Consider the following 14,935-nt stretch of genomic DNA (forward strand, 5'->3'; position numbering starts at 1 on the left):
TACTAATTTTTGTTCTGATCATCATTATTTGATTCTTGCTGTTGGTTTTAGAATTGGTTTGTTGTTTTTCTAAGGTCTTGAGATGACCATTAAGTTATTTATTTGGAATCTTTCTGAATTTTTAAGTTAGCACTCAAAGCTATGAACTTTCCTCTTAGAATTGTCTTTGTAGTATCCAGAGGTTCTAGTAGGTTGTATTTCTATTTTCATTTGATTCTAAGAAATTTAAAATTTCTCACCTGATTTATTCAATAACTCACCTGTGGCACAGGACCCAAGGTACCACAGGATACACCTGTCCCATAGGAAGGGAGTTCCTTGACCTGAGGCAGCTGGATTTAGACACTTCTACAGAAAAAGAGAGAGAGAGAGAGAGAGAGAGAGAGAGAGAGAGAGAGATGGGTTCCTTACTATGGCCTACCTGTTTCCTCTTGTACACATGCTGGTTCTTTTAAGAAAGGAACCTCAAGTTCCCTGGCAGGAAGTGATCCTAATGGCTTTGCAAACGCTCCTAGGAAAAATTTGAGTCATGAATGAATGCATATGAATATAGTCATAAATCTGAAGCCCATGTGAAATGTGGCTGATCCTAAGCCTTCCCATAAGGCTCAACTTCCACATTAAGGCTAAACATGGAATTTGCAACTCCAGTTATATCATCTGATTTTCATCAAGGGCAGAGGATATTCTCTCAGCCTTCAAAGAATGTGATATTATTCCCCAGATAGCACACAAACACTCCATGATTTGTGGAGTCCCAATGGAGTTGTGTTTCGCCTCTGATGAAAATGAATTTCCATGGAAAATGTGTCACAAACACTACTTCTTGGGTCTCAACTGAATCCGATTGTACATCGGAATTTTCTTGTTAAAATTTTACTTTGGGGAAGTGAATCTCAAAGACTTGATGAGGACCCTGATGGTTTTCTAGGACTTTCCTGGGGCCCCATGACCTGTTCTATTTATTCAAGTTGTTAAAAGGGAGTCATGTAAATCAGGGAAAGAATGTGAATTCAGATCTGGGTTTGAATTCGTAACCTGCTACTTTCCTACTCTGTGATATTAGACAAATCATTTTTTTCTGGGGACCTAACTTACAGGGTTGATGTGAGATCCTATGTTCTGTATAAGTACCGAATGCTAACCCATTGCGCCACTGGAGCATCCAAGAGATCCTATATTCTGTACATAAGATAATAAAAGGATTATGTGAAAGACAATAGACAAGAATAGGGATCTTAATCCAGTTTCAAACTTCACTAATAATTTCAACAAAATGAGCAATCTCAAGGCTGGGGTGAAGCAGGAGTAATATAGCTTCAAAAGTCCTATCAAGCCTCACCAAGATATCCTCTTGTCCAGATGAACACAGGTCTTCAAGCTACATATGTGGTCACATTACCTCACAGAAAAGAGCCATCATGAAATATCTTCATATCATGCTCAGATAGAGAACTTAATCATAGAACCCATCTCAGTATACCAATAGATTCTAGATTTGTTATAAATGAGCAAGCTAGGGCAACCAGGTACTTCTCTCTAAGAGAATTCCATAGATAAGAACCCTGGGCTAACAAATATCATTAATGTGTTTACCTGGAAGTCTTCATGGTCACATGAAGACTGGTTTGTGTTCTTTCTCATGGATTCTCCCTTAATGTGGAGAGAAAATTTATTATAGATATAGGGTATTGACAACATTTGAGCAGCCATCTTAAATGTTAACCACCATCTTATAAGTTTCACTTTCCTGTACTTCCTCTTACCTGAATTTTCCCCACCCCCATTAGTGACCTACCCCATGGTACCATAACCCTAAGCCAATCCCAGAAGGACATAACCCCTTTGCTCTGGAAAGCCCCATGGCACCATCACCTAAGCCAATTCCGCGCTATTCCCACCCGCCTAGCTCTGATGCATGCACTCCCAAGCCTATCCCATAGCAACACAGCTACACCTCCAAACCCCTGCCCCACAAAAGCTGAACCCCTGAACATCTCAGGGCCTCTCTCCACTCTATAGAGGGATGGCCTTTATTTGTCAGCTTTGATCTTTATCTGGTCTCCATCCTTCATTTCTAGCTCACCCGTCTCTCACTTTCTCACTTTCCTTTCAATAGATCTGTTGCTAACCATTTCCTCCTCCAAACTTAACCCAGACTAAGAGTTAACATGTATAGATTTTAGCACATTATTGAGAATAATCATGAGAAAAGGATTCTGTTTACATTTTCATTTCTGCTTGAGTTTCCAGATCTTGTAAATCTAGCCTGCCTGTCTCCTGACAGCATCCATCTAGGGCTCAGTTTCCCAACTGTGTGTGGCTCTTATCTCTACCTTTTCTTCTCTTGGTCTAGCATTCAAATACTAATCCGACCTGGCCCTGCTTAGCTTTGGAGACCAGATGAGATCAGGCAAGTTCAGGGTGGTAAGCCATCAGACTCTCCTCTCATTCTATTCCATTGTTGTACCCAACTTCTGAGGGCCGTCCACCTGTCACTTTCTCTTGGAAAACTTCCAAGCCTACATAGGCCCTCACTGATTTCACCGCTTTCTACCCTTTATGATCCATAGTCTAACACGGAACACAGAGTGTCTTCTGAGGCAGTTTCTTACTTTTACATGCATGACAGTCTTGTTCTCTAAAAGGATTGTAAGTTCCCTTAGAACTCAGAACTCCAGCTAACTTCATTGAACTCGTTCAAATCTGGAAGCATCCCTTGATCCACTCCCCCAACAGATGTGGTCCCCTGATGCTGGACCCCTTAGCCTCTCACTTACCATACTGTGATGAGATCATAACGCCTGCTTTAATTATTGTCTTTCTTCCTGGGCAGCAAACTCTGCAAAAACAGGGTCGTGTCTCCCTTGCTCACTCTTACTGCCTGACTCAGCACCTGGCAAGTAGAGATAATTAATAAATATTTGTTAAAGAAATAGGTTTTCTGGTGGTAAAACGAGGTGGAGCAAGGAAACTCATTAATTTATATGATGAACACATGGAGAATCTGCTCTGGGTACTCAGAATGCAAAGATGAATAAGTCATGATTTCTGTCATCTGGTCTCTGGTCTGAAAATGTTTGAGGAAATTTCTTTTGCATTAGCAGTTGAGCCTCCAGATATGTACAAACAGTTGTGTGGAAAAAATCAAAACCAAATCCTATTAATTAATACCAGTGATTCACTGGCAGAAAAAGAAAACAATGAGGGGGATGCAGTCCTGGAAGGGTGTGGGTCCGCTCAGGAAGACTTCCTCCCTGGTGCCCCTTCTTTCTCCCCAGATGGCCGCCAGACAGGACTTACCACTGGCTCCAATTCACGTAAAAACAAATCCTTAAGTTTGAGTTTAAATTTAGTAGCTAGTATATCCTTCTCTTGCCCCTCACTTCTCTTTCCTTATCCTACATTTGTGTAGATATATGCTGGGACATGTCTCTGGAAACTCTTTTTTAATGATGCCATTAAAATAACCTTCCAACCTGTTGGTCACAGAATTTGGCCACCAGCACAACAAATTCAAAGGTAGGCGCTAAAACGATAATGTTCAAATCAGATAATAACAAATTTAATTTTATTCATCTTAATTTCACTCCCATAACAAAAACCATCTTTATTGTCATGGTTTTTCCTAAGTCAATAAATTTCTCATGGCGTTTCTTACAAATTGACTCCATTCCCCAGTTTTCCAAGAAACAAGGGAAGTAAGGGATATGGTGTTGTTAGCCAGATCTTATGGGCACCAGAACGAAGCTGTTTGACCAGTCTCTCAACTCCTCGTTGGAGAAGGAGCTGAGATTATGGGATGGGGTTATGGGTGGATTGGCTGATGATATTTTCTCAAGCCAGATGAGTAACTCCCTCCTACCTCCTTCCCTCCCTTTCTCCCTCACTTCCTGTCTTTGCTTTGTCCCTCCCGTATTTTCCTGTTCGTTGTGTGCCAGATAATTGTTTCACCTACACCAGCATCACCAGCTGCCTTCAGCCATGCATCAAAAAGATTGATTCTGTCAGAACAACCTGCTGGCTGCTTCTTTATTCCCAATTAAATTGTTCCTCCCACAAACGCTCCTCTCTCTTTCTTCCCTCCTGGGAGGTAACCTCCAAGACCACTGCTGTTCTCTTCAAAGCCTTTCTCCATGCCTCGTCCTCCTTGGTGGCCATATGTTAGTTAACTATCCCTCTGCCCTCCCACTAAACTGGAGCTCTTTGAAGGCAGGATCTGCATCTCATTTGCTGCAGCACTCCCAGGGCCTTCGAAGGTGGATGCTGAGTGGGTGTTTGAATTTAATGAACACATCGAAACAACGTTGAGTCTATGAGCAAACACTTAGTGTCGGGGAGGTACAAAAAGAAGCAGGTTCATTGAGTCAGCGTTGGGCCTTTCATCCATCTGTGATGGAGGTCCATATGGCAAGTGCTCCTCTGGGCTGCAACATCCAACCCTGTGAAGTCAGGGTCACGGAGATTCAGTAAGAGGAAAGGACAAAAGAAATTTCAATGGAACCTATGGAGTCTCTAAAGACCATTGGACAGCCCTGATTTAAAGAAAAACTTGGGGAGAATAAAGCAAAGGATCGTCTTCAACTGGTTTCAATGAAGCCAATGTAACCCCTTCCTACGTAGCAGAAGTCAGCCCATTTTTCCCTCTTTTTGCACCATTTAAAGCTCTGACCAATGATCCCAGATGGTTCTAGTCTCTCAAATGGATTTTAGTGCCATCTTTAATGCATTCATTAGGATTGAACATGAAAGCAAAGAGAATCACAATTACTTGAGAAGCTTCAGCTACTTCCTCCCTCATCCTGTCTCAGGAGATCTGTAGCCCAGAAATCCACTTGGAGACCTTGCTTATGGGGTGTCCTGAGGAATGTAGACACTGTGAAACCAGAACCTCAGAGTTAAGGTGAAAAGCAGTGTCTTGGGCACAGCCTCTCCCTGATGTGCCCATGAGTCAGGAGTAGCTGGACCTCTAAAAGTGACAGATCAACGGTTGATCAAGGCTGACACGGATTGAAGTAAAATCTGCCTTGTAGTGTAAGCTCAACCCTGCGATTCCTAAAACCACTCAGCCTGGCCTGCTTCCTGACTGTACAGTCTAAACTAGACAGGGTGGAACGAATCCAATTATTGTATTTTATTAGTGCCTCTCTGTGCACAGTCCTAGCCTCAGGCACCTGGCCCTCTAAGACAGCCCATTAACTCATCCTTGGATGCAGACATTTGTCCAATGGATAAGCAGTTGGCACAAGCGCATTAAGTCCCTCAGAGGAAGGATGCAGTCATATTATTCGACACAAATCATCATGACTTAAACCCAGAAACAGGATAGAAAAAGTTTAGTGGCCGTGGTTTGCTTTCTCTCTGATGCCCTCAATTTCTCATCAGAGGCTTCAAGTGGATTTGCAGCTATTTGGCCTTGGAGTTTCCAGAATTCTGTCCTAGAAAGACAAGTGTTTTTTTAAGAAGGAATACAAATTGCTACCCTTAATGAATCTCTTACCTTGTGCCAGGAGATGTACCAAAGCCTTTTCCACGAGTCACCTGGGTATTAGTCTGCCTGAGCTGCCGTAACGAAATTCCTCAGAATGGTGGCTTAAACAATCAAAGTGTGTTTTCTTACAGTTTTGGACACTAGAAGTCCCAGATCAAGGTGTAGGTAAATTCAGTTTCTGGTGAGGCCTCTTCCTGGCTGACAGAGACCTAATTTCTTGCTGGGTCCTGACACGGCCTTTCTTCCATGCACACCACGGAGGCAGGGAGGACGAGTGTTATGTCTGCTTTCTTCCAAGGGTACCAGTCCTGTTGAGCGAAGGCTTCCCCTTCTCCCTCTAGATCCTAACTCCAAACACAGTCACATGGCAGGATAGAGCATCAGCATAAGGGGATACATGCAGCCCATGATATCCCCATCGAGGCTTGGTGACCAGCTGGGTGAGTCAAGGGCATCCTCTATATTTTATCTGTGGATAAACAGGGTCGAGTGTTCTGCTGCAAGCCTCACTACCAATAGGTAAGCTGTGGGTGTGGCTCCTTTCCATAGAAGAGAAATGGAGAGATGGAGGATTCTTTTAAATAGATGTGGGGCTGCTCCCAGCGAGGTCAGAAGGGAGCCGGCAGGTGGAAACTAGAGTGGGGCACCGAGCCCTCGGCTGTTCAGTTCGGTTAAACATGTCACAAAACCGTGTGACAGGTGTGTCCCAGGGCGCTGGGTTCCGGGAGAAGAAGGCAAGAAGATGTGGGCCTGTCGTCCAGGAGCTAGCCACCTCAGCCACAGGGAAGGACGGCTTCCTTTCCAGAGAGAGAAAGCTGCCAAAGAGGAAAATATCCCCTTGGTTCCCTTCCTTCTCTGGGAGACACTTTTGGGTCCCTGTTTGATGTCTCTGTCCTCAGAGGCCAGGGTCTTCATCAAGGTGACCTTTCTTTCCTTGTCCCCCATCCCACTATCCAGAATTGTCCTGATCTGCTTCCATCAGAATATCTTGGTTCCAAGTCCTATTCCCTGAGACAGATCTCTCAGCTAGGAGAGGAAAGGTTATAGGTCACTGGTTGCTTCTCCCGGGTAATATATTGATATTTCATTAGTGGTCTCAGGAGACTGGTGACTAGTGGCACAAATTTTAGGTGCCACCAAGGGCAAAGTGGTGGGAACTTCCTGACGGCAGGTGGGTTTATCAACAAACCCACAGTGAGTGAGACGGCACCAATCCTGGGCTTTTCACAGATAAGGCAGTTCCTGCTTGGACCCAGAGCTGTGCCAAAGGGTGTGTCACGGCCCTGTCAGTGCTTCACTCTTCGCGCTTAGACTGGACCTTCCAAAATGTGAAAGACCCTGCGCTTCTGGTCACCTGCCAATGGCTCCTCTAGGAGCAGCCGTCAACCAGCCTCTCTGCAGAGGTGGGACATCAATCCTCTGCTCCCTCGTCCCTTGCACAGGATGTTCCCAAGCACGTGGTGCTCCATGACTCCAAGTTTTCCCCGTCTCAGTCACTCACAACTGAGGCTGGCATAATGACACACCGTGTTCGGCTGTCTCCCTTCCCCTCTGTCACTCTCACTGCCAAATAGTGTTTCCTGTACTTTACAAATCAGCTACTTGCACCCAGATCCTTTTCTCTAGGTCATCTTCTAGAGTATTCAAACTAACACACGGTGGCAGTTAGAAAAGTGGACGGAGCAGGGCAGCTGGATGGGGACCAGCCAGGCTTTCTCATCCGCCGTGCCTGGTGGGCAGCACCCTGTGGGCAGCCTCACCAGCACCATCCTTCCCTCCTCCGCCAGGCCTCTGAGAGGGGGGAGCCCACCCAGAGCTGGTCAACCTGTGGGGACATCAGGAAGGCACAGCCCCAGCTGACCCTGACTCTAACCTCTCTGGGTGGAATGTTTCCTGGAGTGGACTCTTGTAGGGCACAGGGTCCCTGGGAACTCACCTGTTTCCACGGGCTGTATGGGATTTGAGGTCAGCAATGCCCCATTTGGATTTTTTTGAGCTATGTGACTACTTTATTTCTCTGGGCCTTATTTTCCTCATATGTAAAAGGGGGTAATATTAGCTGCTATAAAATACAGTTGCAAAAGTGATAATAATAACTAATGAGATTCTCAGAGGATTCACATATAGTCGATGGAGCTCAGCAGCCCTGTGGGGGTGTACCCCAAGGCCTGGGTTCAAATCTCTAGAAACCAGATGAGTCTTGGAGTTCAGCATCTGGGTTTAGTGAAGGCAACAGAGTGCATGTAACATATATTACAGAACTCCCTTCAAGGTCTCGGGCAATCCCCTAAATTCAAACATAAATTTTCTATACCAAAAAAATAGTGTGTATGTATATGTATGTGTGTGTGTGTGTGTGTGTGTGTGTGTGTGTATACACACACATACATATCACTATATAGGTGAAGGCTGCAGAAAGTTTCAATTTGGAGTTGCAGATAAAGGACTGTGGCTCAGAGAAGTTGAGCAATTTCTCAAGGTCACACACAGGGATTTGAACCCTGGATGCTGGCTAGAACCCCCGTTCTAACCACTACCTCCAGCAGACCATCCCTCTCACCTGGATGAGTGATGCCCCTGAGGGACTTGAACCTGATCCATAGAGTAAGTGAGAGCTGCTTCTTGTTCATACACAGATCACTCCTTCCAGAAATAAAATTAAAAATGAGATCACAAATTGACACAAGATATTCACCTATTTCTTGAGAATGTGAGGAATAATTTAGATATGTTCATCTCACTGATCCCCATAAGAGCCCTATGAGATGGGTTTCGTTAGTATCCCCCTTTGCATAGATGAAGACAAGTACTTTACCCAAGGTCACCCACACGAGAGAGGCAAGGCAGAGGATCCAAGTCAGGTCTGCGGGACATGGTGCCCCTTCCACGTTGCCCTGCCTCCAAAGGGCACTATGTGCTGCTGACCATCATTGTGTGGCTTGGCTTGCCTAAGGTCACAGCAGAGCCAGTGTCTAGAGCACCAAGTGCCTGGGCCTTGTGACTTAGAAGGTTTTGCAATGATTAACCTCCACTTTTGGACAGCTCTGCAAGTTCAATATTGTTTCTTTTTGCTGCCCACTCTTGCCACTCTGAGAAAAGAACAGTGTCTCCTGTTCAAGGGAAGATGAAACAGAATTGATCAGAAAGAAATTGTTATCTTACTCCAGTCCTGTCCACAGTGTCCTACAGTTCTATATTTAGATAAACGCTCTGCACAGCTAAAGAGGCAATAAAGCAAGCTAAGAAGGTACTAGGCGCATGCCAGGAAACCATAAAGAGCTGCGAGTTCTCGTTCTTTCCCAGAGAATGACTTTAAAAAGCAAGAGACAATGGGAACAGGCCATCTCAGCAAGCAAATGGAGCTCTCAGGAGTGGGGTAATTCAGGATTGGGTGGAAATTGAAGAAGGATGGAGATAGCAGAGCCCTCCCTCTCCCTCTCCCTCTCCCTCCACCCCACCTCTCTGTCCTGGGGATTGAACTCTGGGCTTCCTGCATGTAAGTAAGTGATCTATCACTGAGCTACCACTCCCCAGGCCCTGTCTTCTCTCTTCATGGAAATGTGACTGTGCTGTAATTTGGATCTGGAGTGTCCCTCAAAGGTTCAAGTGTTGAAGTCCTGGTCCCCACTATTGGGAGGTAGTGGAAACTTCAGGAAATAGAAAGAAGTAGCACACTGGGTGCATGTCCTGAAAGGATTTATCTTGTCCTAAGCCTCTTATTTCTTTATCTACTTCTGAGTCACCATGAGGTGAGCAGGTTAGTTCCACCATGCAATCTCCACCATGATGTTCTGTCTCAACACAGACCCCAGAAATGACAGAGCCAAGCAGCCATCAATTGAAATCTCTGAAATTATGAGCCAAATGAAATCTTCCCTCCTTTAAGTTGTTTATCTCAGGTATTTTGTCTCAGTAACAGAAAACTGACTAACATAGCTTCTTAAGGGTGGAACCTATACAAATCTCAGTGTGGATGACTTGTGAAGTCAGGGAAGAACACAGATAAGGAAGGCATGGGCTGACCTGAGGCATCATCTCAATGCCCAATGTATCAAATCTGAACCACAGATCAGATTTGAACCTTGGTGCTTCAACAAGCTGAAGATGAGAGTGAGAGACGACTGAAGTCCATTCATTCATAGGTTTGAGGGATAGATGAGCAACCAAGTCCAAGTTCCCCAGTCCTCTCAAGAACCTGTATTCTGGGTTCTCTCAGAACATGGTAATTCCTATGCTGTTCATAGTAATGTGTGTCTTGATTATGAGTCATCTTCCTATACAGTTATTTATACACATGTATTATCTCCTCTTAAATCATAAAGTCCTTGAGGGCAGAGATCAGTCCTTCTCTAGTAGCTGGAATAATTTCTAGTAGATTGAAATGTTTAAATGAACCTAAGCTATTCAAAGCCTTTTGCAGTCATACAGTCTGCAGATTGAGATAAAAAAAAAAAAAGTAGTTTACTTTTCCAATCCTTTGAAGCATCAGCTCTCTGAATTCTATCTAGTCTCTTTAATCTCCACACTCACTCAAACAGATCCTTGCCTGAGTGCACATGTCTTACTATACCTTTAAATACAGTCCATAATAACCAACCTCTTCCCAGGAGATAGAGGCTTCTCTGGCACTGGCCTTGCCTTGTAAATTATCATCAGCAACAGATTTTACCAAATGCTTTGTCATCTTTCCACAGGTCTCCATCTTCCCAGCCTTTGATATCAGGATGTCTGCCACCCACCATCCAACTGCTAAGCCAGTGCAATATATTTAGTTTTTTATTACATTAACCCCCACATCAAAATTCTAATTTATAAATTTACCAGGGTGATTAACACTACCTGCTATAATAAATGAACCTAATATGAAATGTTTATTTCTTCCTTATGAAGTAGGCCGATGCAGGTGTTCCTGGGTGATGGGCAGCTGTCTTCCCAGTGGTGAGTTAGGAACCCCAGGATCCATATCTCTTGTGGTTCCACTATCTCCAAGGACGTTTTTGTCTTCTACATCCAGCTAACAAAAGGGAAAAGATAGAATGGAGAAGACATGTTCTCTTCTAAAATCCTACCTCTCTTCCAGGCACAGTGGCTCATGCCTATAATTGCTGCACTGGGAAGGCTGAGGCAAGAGAATCGCCAGTTCAGAGCCAGCCTCAGAAATTTAACGAGATCCTAACCAACTTAGTGAGACCCTGCCTTAAAGTAAAAAAATACAAAGGACCAGGGATGTACTTCAGTGGCAAAGTGCCTCTGGATTCAATCCCTGGTGTCCCACATAAATAAATAAATATAAAATCCTTACCCGAGAAGAAAACCACCACACACATGTTCTATTGTCTCCATGTCACATGTTCATACTTAAATGCAAGGAAAGGTTGATAGCTATTTCTGTCACTAAAGTCTAACAAAAATCACAAACTAGGATACATTATGCATCTTTGCTTTGCAAATTGTGTACATTAATTATCTCCTATGTACAACAACAAAAAATAAAAAATGAAAAAATATAAACATGTATATCAATCTCAGAGCCTTGATGACTATAAATAATTTACAATACTGTCCTGTACATGTATGTATTGGGGCTCAGAGGATTAATAATTTACCCTAAGTCCTGCCTAATAAGCAGTAGCTCACATAAGCCCTCTTTACTCTGTACCATGTAGCAAGAGATAAATAGATGTGTTTTGAGACTGGTGAGAGCAATTTTTTTTTCATCATGAGACCTAATTAATTATAGGAAACAATTAAACATGACATGTATACTGACATAAAACATTCAGATTGATGTCAAACACACACACGCTCTCTTTCTCTCTCATCATTCAGAGTGAAGTTGGCTGTCACACTGTGGGGACCCTCTACAAGGGCCCACATGGTGAGGAACCAAGGCCTCCTGCCCCAGGAGTGAGCTTCCTTGGAAGTGGATCTTCCAGTCCCATTCAAGCTTGCAAACAATGACAGTCCCAGCCAATGTCCTTATCCTAGCCTCATAAGCATCTTAGTACCGGCTAAGATGCTCCCAAATCTCTCAACTGCAGAAACAGCAGGGAATAGATGTTTAAGCAACTGAATTTGGGGATAATTTGTGACCCTACAACAGATATCTAATCTGTCCACGCCCTCACCGCTGCAGGTCTACCTGAGGACAGGAGAAGAGAAGCGAGATAAGAGCTAAACTTTGCCCACTAGCATTATCAAGATTGGCTTCAAGATCAGCCTGTATGAAGTCTTTTCTAACAAGTCCTGACCAGTGCCTCATACTTGTGAGGCAAGCGCTCTGCCACTGAGCCACAATCCCAGGCCCCAGGACTAATTTTTCTTTCCTCCTAAAGGCACTTGGGCACATGTTAATATATTTCTCTGCACCATACATACTAGGAAGAGACAACATGTACTTTGAAAAGATGGTGGGCAAAGTGTCAGGAGACCTGGCTCTCCTCCTCATCGCTTACCCTGTTCACTTGCTACTAAAACTTCACCACTCAGTGCCCTAATTTCTCCATCATCTGAGAATATGTTAATGGTAACTAGTAAGTAACATCATGAGAACCACAATAAAGAGTTGAGCACACTTAGTGAATAGAGTGCAGCAGAACTATAATTTAGGGGTTATACCTTATACTGTCTTGTAATGCTCCCAAATCATTTCATACACAGGTTTTCTCCCTTTCTAGTCAATCACCTCCATGAGGTGCACTGTGCAATTTTTCTTGGTATCTGTCCCAACATTGAATCCTTTCAGACAAATAATACACATACAATCATTGTTTAAAAAGTATTTATCCAAGTTGTTGAATCGTCTTCATTCTTAAGTAAACTGCACAAAGTACATATGCCTCCTTCACAGCGTGACAAGTGTCCCTGCATTCACATTGATAACATGCTTCTAGAGTCTAGGTAAGGAGAGCTGTAGTTGGCTATGTGTTCCTTTAGGGCAGGGGTCATGTCTCATTAATCCTTGTATTCCCAGCACTTACTATAGTATCTAAGCACACAGAGGGGGTCCAGTTGTTATGGACTACAGTATGTCCCATGGTCCCAAATTCATAAGTTGATGCCCTAACATCCAAATGTGACTGAATTTGGAGATGGGGCCTGTAGGGAGGTAATTAGGGTTAAATAAGGTCATAAGGGTGGGGCCCTAAGTTAATAGGGCTGGTGTCCTTATAAGAAGAGGGAGAAACTCCAGGACACGCAACACAGAGAAAAGGCCGTGTGAGAGCACAGCCAGGAGTTGAACATGCACAGAGTGCAAAGAGCTGGGAACTCAGTCAGCTGGCACCTTGACCTAGAACTTTCAGAACTGTGAGAAAATAAACTTCTGTTCTTTAAGCCATTCAAACTATAGAAATATTTTTATGGCTGCCTAATTAAAATACTAGTAATGCCTTAAGATAAATTAATAAACAAATGATGTAAACTTTAACAAAATACTTTTTAATGTTCTCTCCACTCAGTAAGCCTAAAACCAAATCTTAATCTTTGATTTTGCTTACACTGATTTTGGGGGAAATTTCCAGAATCATATTAACATTATAATAGCACAATATAGCTGGGCATTATAACAGCCCCATAGACGTGTGATTTTTCCATTCTCCTTCCTAGTGAGCATAAGCAGTTCTTACTTAAAGATCACCAGGAGAATCAGACTGCTGGAATGGAGGTGGTAAGAAACAGAATAGTCATTGGCTAGAAAGGAGGGAAAACTAGGCTACTGCTCAGAGGACAGCATATTATTCTGTAAACAGTCAAGGTAAAACATGGCTGATGAACAGAGCTTCTGGATAGAAGAACTATCAACGTTGGCAGGAACTGCTGAATAGCGCTGATGAAGAGGCCTGCTGGGAGCTACAATGGAAAAAGTGACCTCAGAGAGGAATTCAACACAGAAAGCCCTGAAAAAGATGAAACACCATGGAGTTTTGATTAAGTTATTTGGTTCCAAGCTTATAAAACTACAAAGCTGCTTCAGCCAAAAAATACAGATGACACGGACTTTATGGGAGATTACTCTTCATTCTAATTGTAGCTTAGAGTTCCAAAGTTTCTCTGCCTCTCGCTCTTCCCACCGGATCCATGGCACTACCAACACATTCTTCTACAGAGGCCCAGGTAGGAGAAGCAAAGTAAGTTATTCTAGAGGCACTGGACCTTGAGGACTCCACGTTTCTGGAGGCTTCCCAGCAGAGGGCACTCGGATCAGGGACTCCAGAAAAGAACAGCGAAGGCTGCACTAGAAAGAAATCCCAACAAGGCCTTTCCCTCTCTCCTGCCCCAACTAGAGAGGGCACCTCTCCCCCCCAAAAAAAAGAAAAGAAAGAAAAAAAAAGCTTAGATTTATTAGAGCAGCAATTTACATCTTTTACTACTGGTATTTAGCCAGTTTGAGGGAATGTTTCAGAGCGGGGGTCTGTTGCTATGTGACTGATGCTGAAATTCATTGAATAAATCAGGCTTTTGCAAGGAAAAATGAAAGCCATAATTTCATATGGGTCTGAACAAAACCATAATTTAGGGAAAAGAGAAAAAAAAAACCTCACCATCCCACTCCAAAAAGGCTTTTGTTTTTAAATATAGATCTACATTTTGAGCAAAGCATGAATCAAGTCACATATTTAATGCCAGCAAAGTGTAATTTTAGAGGCCTGCCAGAAAGAGAGGGGGTGTGAGCACATAAAACTTATTTATATTTTTATTTATGCTACTTCCCACAGTTTGAAAATAAATTTTCAAGAGCATTTCTCAAGCCAATCTTGTCCTAGTCTGACAATATGCTTATCTAGCAGTGCCCTCTGGTGTTGAACTGGGTCCTTTTAGTTTGCCTTGAGGTGAAAAGGCACCTTCAGTAGCACTCATTTGTTCATCAAGTATTTGCTGGACGTCTATAATGTGCCTATTATGTGCCAATTATTGTGGAGAGTGGTGGGAGACAACAATGTATGAAAAAGTCACAGCTTTTTGTTCTGTCCTTGAAGAGCTCATGATCATTAAAGAGGGAGACAAATATATACTGAATTGCAAAATTATTTATCCAAACAACTTGACCTAGTTTTTCATTAAAATGAGGCAAACACAACTGGGTTGTCTCCTTTCCTAAACTGTGTTGGACAGTTTGACATTAGCAGGCATCTGGCTGGCTTTAGACAGAACAACTTTGGCCAAGGAAATAGGGAACATCATCTGAAATAGAGCAAACATCTCAGGACATAATAGTGGGATTGTCCCGGCTTTAAAGATTTGAGAAAGTGCCTTCCACAGTCAAGCCCAACGCACTTCTGGTGGTTACCTAGTCACCAGATGCAAAACATAAATACGATATGTTACACTTTTCACTTCTACCTGGAAGGATAGATTGTTCTTCTACCAATGTGATTAAAGTTCTCAAACGAAATCAGATGAGACCCTAAAGGTATCAAGAGACCCTAGAAATTTATCATATAC

This window comes from Callospermophilus lateralis, chromosome 13 (genome assembly GCF_048772815.1).
Source record: "Callospermophilus lateralis isolate mCalLat2 chromosome 13, mCalLat2.hap1, whole genome shotgun sequence".
In the NCBI taxonomy this organism is placed as follows: Eukaryota; Metazoa; Chordata; class Mammalia; order Rodentia; family Sciuridae; genus Callospermophilus; species Callospermophilus lateralis.